Here is a 19,649-nt window from a genome sequence, read left to right as displayed (position 1 = left end):
AGTGAAGGAACACCTAGACAAGGTCACAAGTGTAGTACAGCACTTCACTTTGCAAACTCCATGTGTTGTGTGTGTACAGCACTGAACTAAAAGCAAAATGCACTTAAAAGGATATCCTAACACAGTAACTCAGAAATGGACAACACACAGCTAACATTCTCAGATGCCAACTATAACATGCTGCTCCTTAATATTCAGGCACCTCCTTGCAGGTATCCTGTTATTTAGACTCTAAGCGTCCCCATAAGTGCAGTCAGAAATAAACCTCTCTTTATCAGAAGATCCCTCTTTTTAAAGGGTATATAAACGTACCCGTTTCCATGATTAGAAACCTATCTATAAAAAACAAGAAAGAAGATTTGAAGTACCTCAGACGGCAATCAGGTGGATAGCTCTTAGTGAGGTTTTTAAGGACATTTATGCCTTTGAAAATCTTCACTGTTTCCTTACAAATCCAGCTACAGACAACTTCACTTCAGCAGTCCTGGGGAGAGGACACTGGAGCTACCAATCATGACTGAGAACAAAACGTTAAACTGAACCCTTTGGAAAGACAAACAGTGTGTTTACTCTATAGCTACTGTGTAGCCCAGCACACACCTCCTTAGCCACAGTAGTAGCAGCAGCACAGAGTCAGGGCGGCCAAAACCCCCGTGCCCCTGCCTTTGGAGCAGCCACAGCGCAGGGCCAGCTCCAGTGTGTTTGCTCCACCACGGCTGCTGCCATGCCTGCGCACCCAGGGTCACCCTGCCAGATGGCAGCGGCATTGACAGTGAAGTCCCGAACTGCTGTCCCCTGCAGGCAGGCGAGCGGGACGGGTACTCTGTCTCAGCACAGGAGAATTTCTGAAGGTTTTCACAGATTTCTGCAGTGATTTTTTGAGCAACAGCCAGAAAGGAACCGCAAGTGTTGGTTAATCATTTACCCTTCTTGTGCTGGTTGCTCAATGCAGAGCGGGCATTGCGCACGCCACTGCACCATGGTCCTGAATCAAAACGGAATGAAATAAGGCAGAAAACTTTCTGTGACTGGAGGCTCAAGGCTGTACCCAGAGAGTAAACTTAGAAACATACATAAAAATGTATTCATTTAAACTACTGATTATAACTGGGGTTTTTTTTTTTTCAATCTTCAGCTCACTTTCTATGTCATTCACCTGTTCTCCTTTGAGCAGTGAATTCCACTTTCCACTAGTTGGTTATATGATGAATTAGTCTAAAAGCCAGACGGTGAAAAGCAATGCTGTCTGTGCAGTTGGACCCTTCTTCTCTTCCTACCCCACATAATACCATTTATTCCCACAGATATAAACTTCAATACCCATTATGACAACACTATTTTCATTGATTATGTGCTTATTAATGCCAACTTTCCTTCAGTGAAGAAAATCACCTTCTCCCAGGAGAGACATGATTTGCAATTGCTTAATAATTGCAGTGTCTCTTAAGTAGTTCTAATTTTAACAGGACAAAGTACATCTCATTTTACAAGGACGGCAGAACCATTACACTGCACAGCGCTACAATCTTTTCGGAATGCAAGTGTTTCCTTAAAGATAGAAGAAAAACAGACCTAATTCTCTGTGAATTATTATTTTTCTTATTATTTAAGAACAGAAACATACTGGGACTCTCTATACCATGCATTTAACAAGGCAAATACATAAAAACAAGGGATTCAGAAAAGTTAGGACCTTGAATAATTTTCTTCTATCATTTTAATGTAAACGATTAGATAATATTTTAAGAATTTTGGTGATGAAAAGGAACACAACTGAAACTTCACAAGAGATGTATTTGTCAAAGACACATCTTCTACTCCTCAGTCCCCTTTCTCCTTTGCATACAACTATTCCCATTAGTGCTGGCTGATGTGGCATATGCTCCCAATAACGTGGCAGAAGAGTGGCCTCAGTGGATACATGGCTTCTCCTCCCCCACAATTCTGGACGCATTCAGTCTTAATACTTGTCACTGTTATTATTTCTTCCCTATAAAAATTAACTCTAGAACTGGCAGGGAAATCAAATAAAATATAACAAACAGCAACTTCTTGATTTATATTTGATCTAATTGCTAAACAGCCTACTAGAGACTTGCTAGATCTGGCCCAAAAGTTACCATCAACAAATTACGACAAAATGTGTGTTGATGCACATAAAGTGAAAAGAATTGCCTCAGAAAAGCAACACAAAGCACCAAGTGAATTGGAAATGGTCTGTGAAAGGTAGAGGGCACGCACTGTAGCTCTTTCATGCTCTGGTTCTTTTTTGTGAGCTTGATTTACATATAATTAACCATTTTTTCCCTGCAAATAATTTCATTTGAAGCTGTGCTATGATTTTTACCCCCCATGCTCCTCCCACAGCCGCATAAAGCAGTCCAGCTTAAACGGTGACAACTGAAACACATTGCCACAGCAAGAGTCCAAACCCTCTATGTTAACATAAAATCCCACTCTCTTGTTTCCTCCTGCTCCTCCTATCATCGCAAGAATGAAAGAAATTCATAAACTGTAACTCTCAGTCTAATAGAGCCTTGGCCAAAATTCAAGCTCAATAATTAATTACATTCTGCCTCTCCAAATTCCCACACTAGGCTGACTAAGAGAAATAACTCTGTTCCCCTCCTAGACAACAAGTTTTTATATGGCTAATGCACAAAGCATTCCACCTCTGAGAGAGCTGGGAGGCTAACTGGAGAGAAATAAGAGATACTTACAATACTTGGATAAGATGACAGCAGCAGAGGAAAAGAGAAGAGTATTGCAGTAAGTTTGAAGTGTATGTTAACCCAAAAGCTAAATCATTGTTCTCTGATTACACTTTCCATCAGAATAAAAGCACAGGTGATCACACAGGACAGGCAGCTGTCAGGACTTGGTGACTGCAGGACTGTAACACAGACTGAATGATTTGAGATAGGAGAGTATTTGAGTCAATTCAGATATTGTTATGAAAAGCTGATAAATCAGTAGAGTAAAACACATTTAAATATAGCACTAGACCTCAATAAAACACAGAAGGCATCCAAACCATTTCAATCTGAAGAATATAGAGCATTAACACTATTCTTAGACAGCCATAAAACAAATCAGTACTTCATGCCACTATACAGTAAATTACCAATATATCAAGAGAAGGAAAACTATTATGATACCTGCGCTATGCATATAACGTAAACCACTCACTGTGCTGGGATTATAATTGGAATTTTTCTTCTGAGGCTGATAGATGAACACTATAACCTTAAACAGCACTCTGACGAGATTTTATTTATTGCGTATTTCACACATATTTGTAAAGGACTTAATTAGCTTCTTTCCCTTCTGGTACAAAAGAGTGTGCATCATCACTGAAAAAAATCACAAGGCAAGGCTACCGTGAAGGGTCTTGCTAGGATTGCATGTATTTCACAGGGACACAAAAATGGTGTGATTCTTTCTGAATACTGGAGATATCATCAATAAACCATGATCTGTTCCTTCCTTAACCTGGTCTGTGTCATGTTTGCTGTCTGTGTCACTGTTTCACAAATGCCATGTACCTGCAGTCCAGAGGTTGTACCATGCAAGCACAAGACATTATTAAGATATGGTGACAAACTGTTTTAACATTGATCAGATTACTATGGAGAATATACACAGCGGATGTTGCTAAAAGCATAGGATTGTTCTTCATGAACCAGATGGTAACTTTAGATCCTGTTTCTGTTTAATTTTGGTTTCTAAAAACTCTTCCAATTCTAAATCAGAAGCAGAGTAATTTCAATCCAGACTCATTGAAAGCTGGTGTTGGAACAATTAATTCTGGTGCAATTCTTCATTCGTTCCACTCATTTTCAATCTGTGAGGCATAAAGTCTCCACATTTTTATTCAAATAAGGTACAAGATACTACAAGCATAACATCCACTGCCTACTGCACCCACGTTCTGATGCACCTTGTGCATGCTCTTGAGATTTACTGCAAGAAGTGCAGGCACCTAAGGCTTGGTCACTTACCCCACATCAACACCACACTGACTAGGCAGAGACTCAGGAAAACAGCTCAGGTAGATTAATTAGTATAATCAACTTCTGCACAAGAAATCAATCTTCTTCAGCAGTGGAAATGCTGGGTCATTATACATCGGCCAAGACAGGCCATAAAACCTCAAAGTTTTCTGAGCATAGAAATGGTATGCAGAATGTTTTTACAAATGTTTTCTTTATTCTACATAAAGTTTAACATTAATTCTGCATGAAAAAATATGTTACAATAGTTTTATATCTTGGTACTTCTTTAGATGTCACAAAAAAACCAAGAACCTATGCACAAACTTCTACATTGTTTTACACGTATTTCATATATAAAAGTCTACATCATCCTGTGCATGTAAACACATATAAAAACTATGACAAATAACAGGTTGTCTAAATATACTACTTTTTCTGACCATGTGGAAAGGATGGAGCCATCAGACAAAGATTATCGCTATGCCAGTGTTTGCTTTAAACTGGAACCTGTTCTCAGAACTATCACTGCCATGCCTCCAAAGACTGGTAAGCCTACATATCCCAGTGTAAGAACCCAATTCACATGAGCTTTCTTCCTTCTGATCAGATCTGTAACTCACTGCTATATAGACACTTCCTACTCATTTCAGTTTCTTAACTATTCGCGTTAATGCCAGGTATGGCAAGAACACAATATACACTGCCTTCAAAACATGTATTGAAACTTTTCAGGTCTCCAGTAAACAAGTAGCAGGAATTAATTCCCATCTTTTATTGAGCGGTAATATAACTCCACTGATTTTCGTGCAATTATTTTCAATTTATACATATGACAATCAAGGGAAATGCAATATCACTTTGTGGGTATTTCAATTCTATTTTTCACTCAAGTGTAGACATCCCAATGTTTTTTCCTTTGTGGTAGGTGTTTGTTAATTGTACATCATAATTTGATTTAGAATGGATTATCACACAACACTCTAACAACCATGGTCATCACTATCATGGTTTTCTTGCTTTCATCCTTACTACTCTCATCAAGTAAAGATCTGCAGTCCACAATAAAAGGGCCCCAATACTGTTGCAATGCCAAAACACATTAAAAGCATCACAAATCCCAACACTGTAAATCACGCTTCCTTCCTCCTCTTGGTCACAAAATGTAATTACAGCTGCACCTAAGCACAGTGCACCAATTGTTCTCACAGTATTTCGCATGTGCATCAAGCCTTTTATCTACAGACCCTAATGCTCTTTGGAAGTTTGAATTAAGATCTGTAGACTTCCCACAACACACAGCTAAGAGAACTAGATTGTAAAATTAACCAACTATCATTGCATCAGGACACATAAAAGAAGTCTTTACTTGAAATGGTATTCCCAGTTTGAAGAGAATTCATATATCTACTTTTTCAGATGATGCACTGAACAATCCCCACACTCTCATCGGGCAGCTCAGAGACTCCAAGGGGAATTTACACTCCCAAACTCAGGATGATCAAAATAGTCTGAAAACGAAGTGAAAAAGCTGTTAATTCACCTAGGCTACCCTTAGCTGGGTATCCCAAGCCGGAGGAAGGGAGGTGACAAGAGCAATATACGTGCTCTCTGTGCAAAGACACTATTTAGGAATAGTCTGCTCACAGTCAGACGTATTCTCAGGGCTCATGTACAAAGACAAACCATCCTAGAGAGGGTCAAAGAGCCTGCTACAATCCCATTTTTCAGCTCACATCTGGGTGGACTCTTTGGGATGTTGGACTTCTCCAAATTTAGCATTTAAAGGAAGGAGGGATTGGATTATCCTTTAATGTGTTATGCAGGCCACGCCTCTTAAATAATCAACTCATATATAGATCCTGAATATATAGATACAAAATAGATACACTATATAGATATACTGTAGAGATACTCATCTACAGGTCCTAACCGATCTTCAACTTCAGCACACTTTCTCCTTAAAGGCATCAGCCTGGATGATTTGGAAAACCCTGAAGCAATGGAGAATCCAGGCCTTTCTGTGGTGGTTCTCTCTGCATCTTTGAAAATTTGGTCACAGCTGCTAGTTCTTCCCAGAGTTGGAGGCATCCCTTGGAGTGCCTCAGGCACTCAAGGAACAGAGCCCAAACTCCAGCATACCCTTTGAGTCTTAGAAGAAATTTTGCTAACTAGCAAATGCAATATAACTGTCTCCTTGTAAAGACTCGTTTTTTAACTCAGTAACAGTAATCATGGAGGTTATAGCATTTGAGTTTAAATTATTTTCAGCTGTTCATGAGCTTTACAAAACATCGAAGACCTTTCTCTGAAGGTCACAGGACTCCAAATAAATATGATGATCGTTAGGTCAATCCTATGGAGTATTAATCTGAAGTAAGGACTAAGACTTTAAAATCTTGTAAGAAAATGTGTAAAAAATACCCCTCCAAAACTCACAATGCTAATGATGAAGTTTATCGCAGTAAAATGGACAGTCTGTTTCTTTAAGATTTCCAAAATACTTGAGACATTGCCGATAATTAGCAACAGTCTGATGTGATATGGGTAGGATCAAAAAGCTTTCTTGATTTCAAAGAATATACTGGAACATCACCTGGAAAAGTGACTCTTTAGTAATGTAACCCTACTGATGATTTTAGATTACTACATATATTTTTAAGTATATGATTCAGTCTTCCATTTCCTCATTAATTTTACTCCCTTTGTCATGGGCTGTTGGTTAACCTGACTGGCTGATAGCACTGAGAATGAGAACCAGTTTTGCAGATTTTAACTGAAAGGCAGCTAGTGATAAAAGAAAATATATGAACATCAAGAACATCTTGAACAGGAATTTAAAAGTGGCTCACACAATGGAGCCACTACATTACAGAACTACCGTACATTACACACACTGCAGAAATGCTGCTTGTATTTTGTTTTATTGACATGGTAAATTACCAGTCTCGTTCACTGTAACACATACTTTTAAATTATTTGTTGTTGTGGTTTAAGCTGGAAGGCAGCTACATGCCACACAGCTGTTTGTTCACTCCTCTCCATTGGGATAGAGGAGAGAATCAGAAAAAAGGTGAAACCCGGGGGTTGAGGTAAAGACAATTTTATAGGACAGAAAAGGAAGGGAAAATAATAATAATAATAACAACAAAAGAATATACAAAACAAGTGATACACAATGCAATTGCTTACCACTCGCTAACCGATGCACCCCCGCCCATGCTGGCCAACACCCCCCGCCCAGGTTTTTTGATCAGCATAATGTCATATGGTATAGAATATCTCTTTGGGCAGTTGGGGTCAGCTGTCCCAGCTGTGTCCCCTCCCAGCTTCTTGTGCACCTCCAGCCTCATGGCTGGCAGGGCAGTATGAGAAGCTGAGAAGTCCTTGACTTAGAGTAAGCGCTGCTCAGCAACAACTAAAGCATCAGTGTGTTATCAACATTATTCTTATCCTAAGTCCAAAACACACCGCTATACCAGCTACTAGGAAGAAAATAAACTCTATCCCAGCTGAAACCAGGACAATATCCACCCCTTAGTGGATCATGCCCAGGTCCCACACTTTACAATATATCCCAATTAATCATCACCACATTTCCTGCCTTTTGATACACGCGCATATATAATTCCCTTACTCTATCAGCCATTCCTCCAAAACATCCATTGAGTTCATTTAGTCCACGACTTTGGGCTCCATCTTTCATAACAGTCCTTCAGGGCCGGAGAAATGGTGTGTGGTGTTGGATTGTTGCATGCTGAAGCCAGGTCTGGTTCCATCACTGCTGCACTTGTCTGGTTCTATCATTACTGCACATTGCTTGGTTTCATCAAAATACATTCTTCATGCATTTGGGTGATTCTTACTGTAATACTGTTGATAAGATGTATTGCAACCATAAAAGTGATGACATACAGTATTACGTAGCAATTAACATAGTACAAATCAAATAATTGGCTGTTCTCACCCAAAATCAAATCCCCTTGAGGTGCACATTGGACTTACCCATCCTTCCACATTACCCACCAAGTGCACCCAGTTCCTTGAGCAAATGCAATCCTACGAATGGGTTTCTGAGCATATTTAAGTGCACTAAAGGGACTTTATCCCCATCCACAGTACATAAATTTTTTGTTTGGGCAGGGGCAGCTCAACTGGCAGATCCCCTAGTGTTGACTAACCAGCTAGCTTTTGCTAAATGTGTATATCAGTGTTTAAATGTCTCACCACCCATTGCTCTCAGTGTAGTTTTTAACAGTCCATTGTATCATTCAGTTTTCCCAGAGGCTGGTACATGACAGGGGATGTGATATACTCACCCAATGCCATGCTCTTTGGCCCAAGTGTCTTATGAGGTTGTTTCAGAAATAAGTCCCAATGTCTGATTCAGTTCTTTCTGGGGTACCATGTCACCCTAAGACCTGTTTTGCAAGGCCCAGCACTGTGTTCCAGGTGGTGGCATGGGGCATGGGATATGTTTCCAGCCATCCAGTGGTTGCTTCCACCACTGTAAGCACATGGCACTTGCCTTGGCAGGTTTGTGAGAGTGTGATATAATCAGTCTGCCAGGCCTCCCCATATTTGTATTTCAGCCATCATCTTCCATACCACAGAGGCTTCGCCCGCTTGGTTTGTTTGATTGCAGCACATTTCACATTCATGGATAACCTGTGCAGTAGTGTCCATGCTCAAGTCCACCCCTTGATCGTGAGCCCACCTGTATGTTGCATCTCTGCTTTGATGGCCTGAAGTATCATGGGCCCACAAAGCTATAAATAGTCCACCCTTATGTTGCCAGTCCAGATCCACCTGAGCCACTTCAATCTTAGCAGCCTGATCCACCTGCTGGTTGTTTTGATGTTCTTCAGTGGCCCGACTCTTTGGTACATGAGCATCTATGTGATGTACTTTTACAACCAGTTTCTCTACCCAGGCAGCAATATCTTGCCATAATGTGGCAGCCCAGATGTGTTTGCCTCTGTGCTGCCAGTTGCTCTGCTTCCATTGCTGTAACCACCTACACAGGGCATTTGCCACCATCCATGAGTCAGTATAGAGATAGAGCACTGGCCACTTTTCTTGTTCAGCAATGTCTAAAGCCAGCTGGATGGCCTTTACCTCTGTAAATTGGCTCAATGCACCTTCCCCTTCAGCAGTTTCTGCAACTTGTCACATAGAACTCCATATAGCAGCCTTCCACCTCCAATGCTTTCCTACAATACAACAGGACCCATCAGTGAACAGATCATATTGTTTCTCATTTTATGATAGTTTGTTATACAGTGGGGCCTTTTCAGCATATGTTACCTCCTCCTCTGGTGATATTCTGAAATCGTTGCCTTCTGGCCAGTCCATGATCACTTCCAAGAATTGCTGGGCAACTGGGGTTTTCTATTCAACCCCATTGTGTGATCTATGTGACCTATTTACTCCACGTAGCATCAGCTGCATGATGTGTAGAGGGGACCCTCCCTTTGCCCAATCAGGCCAGCACCAGCAGTCGGGGTGTCAGGAGGAGCTGTGCTTCAGTACCAACCACTTCTGAAGCAGCTCGAACCCCTTCATATGCTGTCAATGTCTCTTTTTCAGTTGGAGTATAGCGGACTTCGGACCCTCTGTATCCCCGACTCCAAAACCCTAGGGGTCAATGCTGAGTCTCCCCTGGTACTTTCTACCAGAGCCTCCAGGTAGGGCCATTCTCCCCGGCTGCGGTGTAGAGTACATTTTTTACATCTTGCCCTGCCCAGACTGGCCCAAGGGCTACTGCATGCTATTGTTTAATTTGTTCAAAGGCTTGTCATTGTTCAGGGCCCCATTTGAAATAGCTCTTCTTCCGGGTCACCTGATAGAGAGGGCTTACAATCAGACTGCAATTTGGAACATGCATTCTCCAAAAACCCAGAATGCTTACAAAAGCTTGCGCTTCCTTTTTGCTAGTTGGTGGAGACATAGCTATTATGTTGTTGATCACATCCATTGGGATCTGATGACGTCCATCTTGCTATTTTATTCCTAAAAACTGGATCTCCTGTGCAGGTCCCTTGACCTTACTTTGTTTTATGGCAAAATCAGCCTTCAGAAGGATTCGGACTATTTTATTCCCTTTGTTGAAAACCTCTTCTGTTGTGTTGCCCCATATGATGATGTCATCAATGTACTGTACATGTGTTGTAGAAGGGAGCTTCACCCTTTTCCAGTGCTGTGTGGATCAGTCCATGGCAAATGTCCCTTTCCTCCACCTCACTGGAGGCAGGGCCCCTCTAGTCCTGCTATAGTATTCATTACTCACTTCCTGTAAATGTGAATCAAAAGTTCCTTTATTAAGATTGGAAGTAGGATCAGTTCTTCTACACTGTCTGGGGAATTGTTCACTGGAAACTGGAGCAGCAATTTTCATGGAAGAACCCTGTTTTGTGATTGTTTTTCCTTGTAACTCACTTACCTGTGCCTCTAGGTTTTCCATCCCACTTCCTTATGTCCTCTCTGTGGTCATGTAGGTAAAACCACAGGGCGGCTCGTGGTGTGTATCCACTATATCCTCTCTTGAGCAGAGGGACACTTACTCCTAATGGCTGAGATACTGGTCCATACAGGTGGGGAGTAGGACATATCCTCTTTGAGTTGCTGGAACTCCCAGGACAGTTTCTGCACAGCCAAGAAAGACACAGGCCCGTACAGAGGAAGAGAGACTTCCTTTGTATTGCTGGAGTTGGCCAGCCAATTTATCCACTGCTGGTCCCTCTCTTTCTTTCCAGGTCATTACTACTAATGATTTGGCATGTGACAATGGTGTGCTCCATACAAACTTTTCCCACATGGGTCATGCGCACTTGACTTCAGATGGATCTCTGGATAACTGCTCATTGTCCAGGTCATCATAAATCACCTCAAGCATGGCTAATTCCCTCAGGTACTGGATACCTCTCTCCATGGCAGTCCACTTGTCTGGGTGTCATATAACATCTTCCTTGAAGCAATACCTTTCCTTCACATCTGACAGTAGTCACCTCCAGAAGCTGAGGGCTTGTGCCCCTTTTCCGGTCACTTTCCAATGCCCCCTTCCCTGGAAAGGGATCCCAGTTGTTTGGCTTCCTCACCCTCTAATTCCAGGTTACTGGGCCCGTTACCCCAGCATTGGAGCAGCCAGATGACAATGTGCTCACCCAGACAACAGCTGAAATCTTTTCGCATATCTCGCAACTCACTCAAGGATAGGGATTGGGTAGTTACCACCCCGTTTATAAGTTCTGCCTCTTCCTCCTCCTCTTCTCATGATGGCCCTGCTTCAGAGTAGCCTGCCTCATCCACCTCTTCCTCCTTCCCCTCAGTAGGAGTTTCTTCCCTTACTAAACAAGCTGACTTTTTGTATCCAGTATTTCTTCTTGTGTATAGGGGTGACTGATACTAGCACAGGTTGGTTCTCTGGTTCAGCTGTAGTGCCTGTCGCTAGGGTTGGAGCAGGCGCAGTGCCTGTCGTTTTGTCGTCAGATCCAGAGATCCTCTCTTACCCTTGGGGGTACTGAACAGTTGAACAGGTCTCAGTAGGCATGGGCCAGGCCCCAGAACATTGCAGTGATTTGTGTCTCTCTGGAATTGCCAGGGTGACAGCATACTTTTTCCAAACACTTTATTAGTTTTTCAGGATTCTGCACTTGTTCAGGGCTGAAGTTCCAAAACACTGGAGGTACTCACTGTCCTAGGTACTTGCTCACACTATCCCACACACCCTGCCTCTCATAACTATCCAGCCTTGGGGCAGATCTCTGGGTGGTATTTTTAAGTAGTTGTTTAACCTTAAACAAGACCTGAAATGCATTCAGGAAGCACAGGATAAGGAACATGCTGGTTTGAATATCCCAAAGATATTAAAAATTCTCAAAAGCTATTGTAACTAGCCTGGAGGAGAAGAAGAAGGTGAAGGAGCAGGGGAAAAGGTCCCCTCTTGTCTCCCCCACAGACTGGCCCTCTGAGGAGAAAAGGTAAAGAGTGTACTTATTAATTGTTCCCAAGAGATGGTTCCCAAAATACCGAAATGATGGCAACGCTGAGTACAAATACCAGATTAGTCTTATGACCCGCCATTTTATCGTATCATAAAACAGTGTTACACAGTACAGCAAAAATAATAACCTTAAACCAGCCCCCAGAGATGATAAACAGCAAAACAGGGAACATATACTGCAAGTAAGGTGTTCCATAATACAACTCTGAGAGCAAGCACAACTCTGAGAACAAATAAATCAACATTATGACCAGCAACTATTAACCTAACATAATGAATGCTTGCAAAAAATTTGTTTTAGCAAGCTCTGGTCAGATCTGTCATTATCTCAACCCTTTGAGCCCCAGCTTGGGTGCTAAAAAGAACTGTCATGGTTTAACTCATCAGGCTGCTAAATACCACACACCGGTTTGCTCACTCCTCTCCATTGGGATAGAGGAGAGAATCAGAAAAAAGGTGAAACCCGGGGGTTGAGGTAAAGACAATTTTATAGGACAGAAAAGGAAGGGAAAATAATAATAATAATAACAACAAAAGAATATACAAAACAAGTGATACACAATGCAATTGCTCACCACTCGCTAACCGATGCACCCCCGCCCATGCTGGCCAACACCCCCCGCCCAGGTTTTTTGATCAGCATAATGTCATATGGTATAGAATATCTCTTTGGGCAGTTGGGGTCAGCTGTCCCAGCTGTGTCCCCTCCCAGCTTCTTGTGCACCTCCAGCCTCATGGCTGGCAGGGCAGTATGAGAAGCTGAGAAGTCCTTGACTTAGAGTAAGCGCTGCTCAGCAACAACTAAAGCATCAGTGTGTTATCAACATTATTCTTATCCTAAGTCCAAAACACACCGCTATACCAGCTACTAGGAAGAAAATAAACTCTATCCCAGCCGAAACCAAGATACCTGTTCAGATTTTTCAGCATAACTAGATTTATAACACACATGTAGACTCCTGTTTTATAAAACATAATATTGTGACAGAATGACCATGCTGGCATCCTCTGGCTCCCATGCAAGAGGAAATGCATTGCAAGCTTCGCAGTGAGAACAGTCAACCATTGGAATAATCTCCCCAGGGAAGTGGTTGACTCAGCCACATTGGACACTTTTAAGACTCAGCTGGACAGGGCGCTCGGCCATCTTGTCTAGGCTGTGCTCTTCCTAGAAAGGTTGGACTAGATGATCCCTGAGGTCCCTTCCAACCTGGGATTCTGTGATGCTGTGAACTGCCCTAAGCAGTCTTCAATTTTACAATGAGATCACCAGCCAAGTAAAAGATATTTTGTTGTTTGCTAATTTCCACATCAAAAAGGCTAAGGGAAAAATACTAAGTTTTGGTCATTTGGCCTTTATTACACAAGATGACGACCAAGACTAACGCTACATTTCTTGCTAGAAGTGGTTAATATATTTGCTGTCAATCTTGTTTCCTTTTTAAATAAATATTCAAGACTTATTTATAACGGAGGAAGAAGTCAAAGGCACAAGGATGAAAATGGAAAAAAACCCAAATTCTTAGATTAATGTAAATAACACAAGGCTTAACACACTCTGCTCTCTGTTTCCAAGTACCATCCCAACACTCATTAGGGGTATCTCCCACAGGAGACACCATTCTAGAGCCACTGCTGGAGGCCAAGTGGACACCCTCTGTGACATCTCAGATATCACTGAACATCAGCATGTTGGCAGCTGAACCAAGACATTAGTTACATTCCCCAACATGAGACTGCAATCAATCAAAAGCACACTTCATGATTCAGGTTTGATGTTGAAAAGCCTTCTTCATTAGGAGTCTCGTCTCGTGGGAGTAGTTAATGACAGTAATCTCTGGGGAATTCCACACACACTGCACCACTAGATGAAAGGATGCTTCCAAAGGTTTCTGTGACTCTGCCTACCAAGATATGTGTCTTGATCAATGCACACTTTAGTGCTGTTGTAAATGGACTAGCCAGTATCTTTCCGAGTGCAATAGTTTAATAAAATAAATCAAGACTAGAAGTTCAAAAACTGCACTCAGTTTGCTTTACTTGTTGTTCTGAAAGCTTCTGACGGGTACAGTTTTGATTCAGGCCATCTCTACTGTACACAGAAGATAATCTGCCAGATAGATTTCAAGGTCTTCGTCAGCTTTGAAGGTCAGTTACTCCAGCTCTACAGCCAAGCTCCCACAGCAAGCCAAAAATTCCTTATGAAATTTTCAGTGATTAAGAAGGGTGTGTACATGCAGAAGATTTAATGTTGTCTCCTGGCCAAACTAGTTGGAACAACCCCTCTTCACATTTGTAACTTTGTTTAAATATTTCACCAGTATGGTACCATCTACTTGTTCAAAGTCAGAATTATTCAGTTAGAGTAAGATAGGGAAATATAGCCTTATCATGGTGTGGTGTAATTGCCTGTACCACATCTGTTCCAAATTCTTTTGGTAATGGCAAACAATGATGCTAGGCATCCAGAAATCGTGTCAATGATGTTGTCATACTGAAGACTGGGCAAATGGATTTCTCTGTAGAAGTTCATGAGCATGGAAATATATTTCCATTCCTACTAAGCATGAAGATGTTTTGTTTATTTAGTGCTAAGTGGAACAATGGACCAATTCAGACTCAGGGCACGACTGATTTCCAGAGGTCTTGAGAACAAACACTTCAGTAGACAGGTATTTTGATGTCCCTGTGTAGGGAAGGAATAACCCCAAACCCAGAAGAAGGCAGGAAGGAAGTGAAGGCACCCTTGAGGTATAGTTATGGCAGGACATTGAAAAAACATGACAGAAGGCCAATGGTATCTTGGGATGCATTAAAAGGAGTGTGGCCAGCAGATCGAGGGAGGTTATCCTCCCCCTCTATTCTGCCCTAGTGAGACCACATTTGGAGTACTGTGACCAGTTTTGGGCCACCCAGTTTAAGAAGGACAGGGAACTGCTTGAGCAAGTCCAGCGGAGAGCTACCAAGATGATCAGGGGACTGGAGCATCTCCCTTATGAGACAGGCTGAGAGACGTGGGTTTGTTTAGCCTGGAGAAGAGAAGACTGAGGAGGGATTTCATCAATACCTGTAAATATCTAAAGGGTGGGTGTCAGGATGATGGGACTAGACTCTCTTCAGTGGTGCCCAATGACAGGACAAGGGGCAATGGGCACAAGCTGGAAGATCGGAAGTTCCACCTCAATATGAGAAAAATCTTCCTTCCTGTGAGGGTGACAGAGCAGTGGAAGAGGCTGCCCAGGGAGGCTGTGGAGTCTCCTTCCCTGGATGTGTTCCTGTGCCCCCTGCTCTAGGTGTGCCTGCTCAAGCAGGGGGGTTGGACGAGATGATCTCCAGAGTCCCTTCCAACCCCCGCCATTCTGTGCTTCTGTGAAGTGGAGAAGATACTTTTGGGTAAAGCATGGCTAAAAGCATGTATGTAAGAAAGTTCTTCCAAATGTGTACTAAAAAAGTTTTAGTGGTAGTGATTTGGGTTTTGTTTTTTAATTCCACCACATTAAAAAAACCCCACATCCCTCTTTCCTAAGCATTTGTGAAAATCTTAAGGAGCAAATTTTAATACAAATAAACTAACCACTATAAAGAATAAGATGACTGTTACACATTGATCACTGAATGGTCAACAGATAGCAGTGCCTATTAACGAGATGCTTCAGTCTTAGGCAAATAATTCCAGATTTTCTTTTTTTGCAGTGCTCACGGAGGAAAGAGTTACTAATCTAGATAAATATTTCAGTGTTCAGTTCAGTTAAGAGTTTTACTTAGATTTTAGACTTCATTTTGCTTTTTGCTATTAGGGCTAATTCATCTTATTCTCCTCCTTACTCTTCCCTAGTAAGGCTGTGTATTAAAATTTCATGTCCTTTTCTACACAATAATTAACAACAACAAAAAAAAAGCACACTATGATGGTAAAGAGAAAACGTGAGCAGACTGCCTTGCAATACATAGATTGTTTTGAAGACCTACAATAAGAGAATAAAATAGTAGTGTTATTAATAAATTTAGCAATGGACAATCACAGGTCTAAGAATTACCATTATCTGGTAGTGCTTCAGCTAACAAGTAGAATAACAAGTAAAAAGTAGGTTAACATGCCGTTTTTGAATGACATTGTCAAAAAAATTTAAGAAAATATTTTCACGTGACTCTTCCTTTTAAGAGTTTCATTGGAACTGGAAATGGGAGGGATTTCTTTTCAAGATTTTTGCGTTGTTGTGAACACAAAGTAATGGTGTTAGTTGTCCTGCTGAAAAGGGTTTCAAAGCTGGTATTTGCTCTAAAATTGCAAATGCAAATCTTCTGAACTTCTGAAAACATAAGAAGAAATAAGACAACTGAAATTTGATACTTAGTAACTCCAAGGAGATCTTTTCCCATCTCTACGGTTACAGCTTGCATATATCATCAGAGTCACAACATAATTATTGCTCATTTTGCACTTCTACAAACGGGGGACAATGTCAGAAGTCAGTACTCCTGATGCTCAATATATTTTCTGACATTCCTGATGCTTACAACCAACTTAAGATCCTTGGGCTTCCTCAAGCATAGCACAGTAAAAAATAAATGACCACCTGTTAAACTAGGTAGCTAAGTTCTGATCACAAAAACAAAGGTTTGATACACTTTCATAAAAATTATTTCTCCTGAAATAGACCAGGATTTTTTTTTGTAAATAAAACTGCTATATCAAGGAGTTCACTGAGAACAGGATCCTACAGTTTAAATATTTTGCCTTTCATTCAAAAAACCAATCTTCTGCACTAAATAACAAGATAACACTATCTGCATTACTCAATGAATTTACTGAGGTCTGTTCAGCTATTTGTAGTGCACTTGTATCTGCATCTTCTTGGCCATCCAAGAGTCGTGCACAATTTCGACAACTAGGAATGGTGAATCCACTCTCCAAGATACTGGAGAAACCAGCAAGATGTGCCATATTTCCAACAACATCTGAGAAACTTCATGTAGTCATAGCAAGGTCAAATATAACCACAGTCCAAATCTAGATGAAAGCCTGCATCTAGATTTATGGAAAAGGTAATCAGTAAACACTGACCCTTTAACTGTTTAGGGCAAACAATATTATTATGTTGTGTTCCCATTTAACCTCATTCGTAAATAAGTAAGTCTCAGAAGATTGATCTCTGTTTCAGCAAAAGCATTTTTGCCAGCTGCAACTGAAATGGCTAAAATCTGAATACCTTCAGAGATCACCAAAACCTTAGCAAAAAATTGAATTTTTATATTCAATTACCTGGCAAGTATCTCAAGAGTAGTATTAGTCTTTCTTGCTATAGGATGCAGAAAATGTAGATCTGTACAACAATATACAAAATCATATATGTAAAATTATTACTATCTATATAAAAGTGGCTTTCAGATCACTGTAAATCTTTGTTAAAATAATGAAATTGCTTGTAGAAGTGCAGACAGATAACATAATGTAATGTTACCTTACTGATGTATAATTTGAATGCCGCCCAATCAAAAGAAATCTGTCATAACGCCCCACACAATACAGAGTAGTCAAATGCTTTATTCTTCCTGTCAAACAATTAACTGCTGCTTTTTTTTTTTTCAGTGAAAGTAAGTGTATAAATATTATGCTAACTTGCAACAAAATTACCTGAAATTCAAATTTATACTGGGGATGAAAATTCATAGCTAACATAGATAACCTGAACAATCTTCTCCTGTAGTATATATCAAGTAATCGCCTGAGGGAAAAAATTAAAAATCACATGCCCGAGCACAGGACAGAGTCCCTGTAATGCTTGCACTAGGTTTATTTTAAGCCGTGTTCACCTTGCATGGAGCAGTACAATTTCACATGAAAACATCAGGAAATCTCTGAGCAACAAGGATAAAATCTGGCATCAGAGAATTAAAAAAAAAAAAAAAAAAAAAAGGACTGTTTTAGTTTCAGATGTGCTTTTCAGGAACTGAGCTTCCTCTATGTTTTCGTTACAAGCTGCTGACACCCTCCATGGGAAACACAGTTACTTTAGATTTCTGCTGCAGCAAACAGCTCTGGTTATTTCCTCTGAAGTGCTGGCCCAACGCTGGGATGGCCTCTCCCTTTTCCCAAAGGGAAGCAGGAATTCTGCGTAGAGCCGTCGTCAGACTAATCATCATCATCATCCTTCCAGTGGTGGCAGAGGTTGCCTCCTCTCCACACAGCCACCAGACCTGCCTCCAAACTTTGTGGGATGCTGCGAGAAGAGGAAGCCTCCGGTACCAACTGCTGCCCAGCCCACCTCGCCAGGGATGAGAGCCCAGCTGCTCTGCACATGAGGCAGAGGAAGATCACACAGGGACGCTCCCCTTGGGGGAAAGGTCTGGAGCACAACATGCCTTGGTTTCAGCCTGACCACCCATTTGTACAGGAGACAAATGCTAGCCATAAGCTAGTAGAAAACAGTACCTAGGTCTAAAAGACTGTGGTCACAGTTCCACCACAAAGCATAATCACCTTGCCGTGGGAGATAACCACCTTGTATTGTAGGGACTTGACAGCATTTTTTTATGGAAACAAGCAAAATTTTATAAAAGAATTAAGATTACCGGTACGTGTTAAAATTAAGTTGAATCCAAACACTAAGGAAATACTGGGTTTTTCTTCCTTTCCTCAAACTAATTATGCATATGTACAGGACCACCACGATCAAGAGAGAACACCTCTTACATGGTCATGAGTAACAAAATGCTCTTGGCAGTATTTACCCAGTTCTAATCAGCAGACAGAGTTAAAAAGAACCCCTAACCAACAAAAACAAAACACAACACACTAAAAAACAAATTAAAAACCAACCTCAGGAACAATAGGAAGCAGTATCATCTCAATGGAAGTCATGATTAAAGCTTTTAACTCAACTAGGAGCCTTCCCAATTATTTCCAGCACTGAGTAACATCCTGAATTTAGTAGCACTGACCTTCGCTTTCAGCTCCCTGCTGCAATGCTGGCTTCTAGCAGCGAAGCAAACTGCAAATCGGAAATATAACACACATGCAACGCAGACTTCAAACAAAGGGCCATTGTCACAACGAGGTGCCTACCACGAATAATCTCGTTATTGCAATTATGAATTATCTGACTCACGAAGCATCTGAAGCAATGTTTCAGGCTACAATCGCTTGGTCATACACAAAGCACACCTGGCTATTTCACCCAGCAAAGAGATGCTTAGTAATGCTATGTGGTTTTATAATGAGAAACCCTCGAGACAGTACAGCCAGAGCGGCAGAGTTAAGAGGAAATTAATTTTTCTATCATTATGTGTTTATCTTTCCCTTCTTTGGGAAAGGGGGAGACATACCCACTCCTCACTAGCATACTTTACTTTTTCACATTAGCATAGAACACTTTAAATAATTTAGGATACAACCTACGCAACCTTACACAGCCCTAAGGCTCAAATAGCACAGGCCTGTGCCCCGAGGAACCCAGGCTGGGTGGCCAGCACACACGGGTCACCTGCATCCGCCCAAGCACACAGGTACCGCGCAGCCCTCGCGAGCGCCACAGGCACCGCAACACCCGCCTTTCTGTGCAAGGTACCAGCATGCAGCAACACATGCAGAGCGAGTCCGCACTGTGTTAGCATGGCTGCCAAGCGAAAAGACCTTACAGTCCCCTAAAACAATC

At 41.4% G+C, this 19,649-nt stretch overlaps 1 protein-coding gene across 8 annotated transcripts in view; it reads right to left on the bottom strand.

Moving 5' to 3' along the window:
* THRB (thyroid hormone receptor beta) overlaps positions 1–19,649 on the bottom strand; it is a 179,736-nt gene that overhangs the window by 93,092 nt on the left and 66,995 nt on the right. For 2 of the 8 annotated variants that reach the window (XM_064444257.1, XM_064444261.1), the window contains exon 1: positions 369–507. The exons of 5 other annotated variants lie outside the window; for them this stretch is intronic. The gene's annotated coding sequence lies outside the window, so the exon portion shown is untranslated. Of the gene's footprint in view, positions 1–312; positions 332–368; positions 508–19,649 lie in introns of those variants that run through there. One more of the 8 variants, XM_064444260.1, reaches the window with a different exon arrangement.

This window comes from Phalacrocorax carbo, chromosome 2 (assembly GCF_963921805.1).
Source record: "Phalacrocorax carbo chromosome 2, bPhaCar2.1, whole genome shotgun sequence".
Classification (NCBI taxonomy): Eukaryota; Metazoa; Chordata; class Aves; order Suliformes; family Phalacrocoracidae; genus Phalacrocorax; species Phalacrocorax carbo.
This window is presented reverse-complemented; position numbering and strand designations above follow the sequence as displayed.